This window comes from Formica exsecta, unplaced genomic scaffold, assembly GCF_003651465.1.
Source record: "Formica exsecta isolate Colony F162 unplaced genomic scaffold, ASM365146v1 scaffold1092, whole genome shotgun sequence".
Lineage (NCBI taxonomy): Eukaryota > Metazoa > Arthropoda > Insecta > Hymenoptera > Formicidae > Formica > Formica exsecta.
In genome coordinates this window covers 18,843-23,286 of record NW_021848431.1, presented here as the reverse complement: position 1 = coordinate 23,286, position 4,444 = coordinate 18,843, and the positions used below count along the sequence as shown (strand labels likewise).

General features: G+C 33.3%; 1 pseudogene; it reads right to left on the bottom strand.

Moving 5' to 3' along the window:
• Nucleotides 1-2,968: 2,968 nt before the first annotated feature.
• LOC115235259 lies at nt 2,969-3,451 on the bottom strand (annotated as a pseudogene).
• Between the last annotated feature and the right edge of the window lie 993 nt (nt 3,452-4,444).

Sequence of the window (4,444 nt, the reverse complement as noted above, 5' to 3'; positions counted from 1 at the left end):
AATACTTATTTTATTAATTTTAAGAAATTAGGCTATCGAGTGACATCACAAATTTCAAATAATCGCGGGCTAGTAAGAGCCAGAACGCAGATGGTGGTGCGTCAGTTTCATAGAAAAATAAGTTTTCTATGAAACTGAATATGTGCACAGAGCACGAAATTTACTTGGTGCTATATCAAGATTTTAAAATTAATCTAAATTCGAGATTTGTAATAACCCCTCTTTACCCTCCTAGAGAGACGAAGGCGAGAAAAATATCGGGGCGAAGTCGTTGAATCGGGAATCGAATCCGAGTCTTTCGCTTGCCGGGCGACTGCTCTTATCTCTGAGCTATTCAGACCTCACACCACCGATACTTCTCATTCGTCTTATATGTAAATATCTATTACTAATAACGCCATCTTGCAGCCTGCGTGAATTAACAATTTTAAGAAATTAGACTGTCGAGTGACATCACAAATTTCAAATAATCGCGGGCTAGTAAGAGCCAGAATGCGAATGGTAGTGCGACAGTTTCATAGAAAAATAAGTTTTCTATTAAATGAATATGTGCACAAGGCTCGAAATTTACTTGGTGCTATACCAAGATTTTAAAATTAATCTCAATTCGAGATTTATAATAACCCCTCTTTACCCCCCTGGAGAAACGAAGGCGAGAAAAATATCGTGGCGAAGTCGCTGAATCAGGAATCGAACCCGAGTCTTTCGCTTGTCGGGCGAGTGCTCTTACTTCTGAGCTATTCAGACCCCACACCACCGATACTTCTTATTCGCCTTATATGTAAATATCTATTACTAATAACGCCATCTTTCAGCCGGCGTGAATCAACAATTTTAAGAAATTAGGCTCTCGAGTGACATCACAAATTTCAATATTTATTTTATATTGTCGCAAAATACCCATAAATCCTACTTCGTTTTGCAGAATGTTTAATGTTTATACTGGCAAAAGATTTTCGTAATATTACTAAAACAAAAAATAATTTTTTTTGTTAAATTATACATTTTACACACACATTCTATAATTAATTAAATATTATTTCTATAAAATAACTTAGTCTACTAGGCTCTAAATATGTATAAATATTAACAAATAAATAAAGAGACGGGCAAATGAGAGCCAATGCGCTGGGTGAGAGGCGCTAAAAATATTCTTCGTGTATGTAAATTGAATTTATTAGACGTTTTGGTCCAAATATGGGACTATCTTCAGTAACTGTGTACAAAATAATAAGTATAAATGAATCAGAATATAAAAGAGACTCACAAAAAGAAGTAGAGTTGTGCAAATTAGAAACTTGCACATTGCTTCCTCATCATTTTATCTTACAAAGCTTAAGCTGCTTTAAGCATGCGGATTTTTCAATTTTTGCTTCCTCATAGAGGAAGCTTTAATAGCATAGAGCGAAATAAAAATTAAAATGAATTCTTTCACCAATCCTCACTAAATTTAATATCAAACATCCTTTAATAATACTCTATTCATGTAAAAAAATTTAATCCGGTATCTCAAATTTTCTGAAAGTTACAGCGTGTACAGACATTTCTCAAAAAATTCAAAATTTTATAAAAAATGAACCTTTTCACAGATACTCACCAAATTCAGTACCAACCATCCTTTAATAATATTCTATTCATGTAAAAGAATTTAATCCGATGTCTCAAATTTTCCGAAAATTACAGCATGTACAGACATTTTTCAAAAAAATTCGAAGATTTATAACAAATAAACCCTTTCACCGATACTCACCAAATTCAGTAGCAACCATCCTTTAATAATACTTTATCCATGTAAAAAAATTTAACCTGATATCTCAAAATTTGCGAAAGTTACAATGTATACAGACATTTCTCAAAAAATTAAAAATTTTATAAAAAATGAACCTTTTCATCGATTCTCACCAAATTCAATACCAACCATCCTTGAATGATACTCTATCCATGTAAAAAAAATTTATCTCGATATTTCAAAAATTGCGGAAGTTAGAGGTTGTACAATATATTTGTTGCCGCACTTGTCAACGGTGACGATATTAATAACGTGTTTACAATAACGAATGTACAAAACACAAAGGTAAACGATCGAAATATCGCGGAGACTTAAATTTTTTCAAGTTGTCTATTATTGGTGAATATCTTTTATCTAATTGATCTGTATTGTTTTGTAAATTTAAACTATTCTTTTGACGTTTGATATAAATCATCTCAGATATCAATCTTTTTTCTAAAATCGGTGGTAAACCTGCATAAAAGGGGACCCCCCTCGAATGACCTTGATCTTGACATATGTTGTCAAAGTCATCGTCTTGAGTGATCTTCAAAAGGTCATAGCCGTCACTCGTAGTTTATTAAAAAGTTATTAATGAAGAAACTTTAATAAATAGAATATAACTTTACGACACCGTATACGTTTTAGAAGGGTTAAGGTTAGATATAGAGTGAATTTGGTTTCGTCTTGGAAAGTCCGAGATGAAACAAAGTTCACTCTATATCTAATCTTGATCCTCGCGGAGAGGTACTACTACAGAGAGCACTACTATAGAATATGTGTATACCTCGAAGATCTGAAGCAGACTAAATAAATATTTGATTCGTAACATAACTATACGCAAAAATAAATACAAAAAAACATATTAAAACACACTTAAAAGGTGAAAACCATAGGTTTCAAATATATAGAAAGTTTTTTTTTTAAATGATCAAATTCTTTTCTAAATATTCATAAAAAATGATTTCAACGAACTCACCATATCATTGTTTAAGTCCGGTAAAATGGATTCAATTGGCAAAGACAGTGTATTATAGATCTTGCACACCTCCCCCAGCAGTGAGATCCTTTCTCGATCAAATAACGGACATTCCCAAAAAACATGGTTGGCAGTTTCCAGCTGGTTGCATGATACACAAAGCGGGGAGTCTACAATATGGAATCTATATAAGCTCTCGTTAAGGGACGTATGTGAACTTCTCAATCTACATATGCTCTTATGACTGTTTTCTTACAAAGTAATATTTTGTGAAACCAACTGCACCTGGAAAATGAAAAGTAATTCTTAAAATAGAAAGATCTACGATCAGAACCAGAAGTCTTACACCAATCAAAGAAATTTTCAAACATTTGATCCTTCCACAAAAGTCCGAAATCCCGAGTGGGAATGCCGNGAATGCCGACTTTGGTATCGATATCTAATCTGACTGCTACTTTAGCTTTGCGATCAGCTAACTCGTTACCTCGAATTCCTTTATGCGGGGATCCAAACCAATTTTATGTCAAATCCCGAGTTTTTGAGAGAGAGGAGGTCCTCTCTAATTTTAGATATAAAATGAGATTTCTTGCCAGAGATATCAAAATGAGATAATTCAGAAAGGACTGATTTTGAATCAGAAAATATTGTGACGGATTTGATTCTCCTTTCACGGATAAAATCCCAATGGCCTCTAATAAGGCCATTGCTTCAACCGTAAAAATAGGAATGAAGTTCGGAGCTCTGAAAAGTTTTGATACAGATTCGTCAAGATTGGTAATAGTCAACTCAGTGAAATTGGCCTCCTTTTGTTTCAAGCCATCCGTAAATAAACAGAAGGAATTCTCAAGTTCAACGGCAAATTTATCTCTAAATACTAAATCAGGCTGACAAACGGTGGAAAGGTAATGTCCAGATTCTAAGTCAACAAGAGGTATATGCGAGATCGACTCGAAGCTCTTGGAGAAACCCAATGGTCTTGAATCCTTTTCCAAAAGATGAGAGTAATTTTTCACAATTCTGAAATTAATAACAAAGAAATATCCAAAAATCTGTTGATTATAGTGAGGTTATTTTCAATGTCTATAATCGATTCTAAAATTGAATCCAATGGATGATTAGAATTAACACAAGTTTTAGCCAAAAAATTTTTGCAGATATAATCTAGTCGAATAGCCAAAGGAGGCTCTTTGGCGTCTGCCAATATTATATTTGTGGGAGTTATAAATATTTGATTCGTAACATAACTATACGCAAAAATAAATACAAAAAAACATATTAAAACACACTTAAAAGGTGAAAACCATAGGTTTCAAATATATAGAAAGTTTTTTTTTTTAAATGATCAAATTCTTTTCTAAATATTCATAAAAAATGATTTCAACGAACTCACCATATCATTGTTTAAGTCCGGTAAAATGGATTCAATTGGCAAAGACAGTGTATTATAGATCTTGCACACCTCCCCCAGCAGTGAGATCCTTTCTCGATCAAATAACGGACATTCCCAAAAAACATGGTTGGCAGTTTCCAGCTGGTTGCATGATACACAAAGCGGGGAGTCTACAATATGGAATCTATATAAGCTCTCGTTAAGGGACGTATGTGAACTTCTCAATCTACATATGCTCTTATGACTGTTTTCTTACAAAGTAATATTTTGTGAAACCAACTGCACCTGGAAAATGAAAAGTAATTCT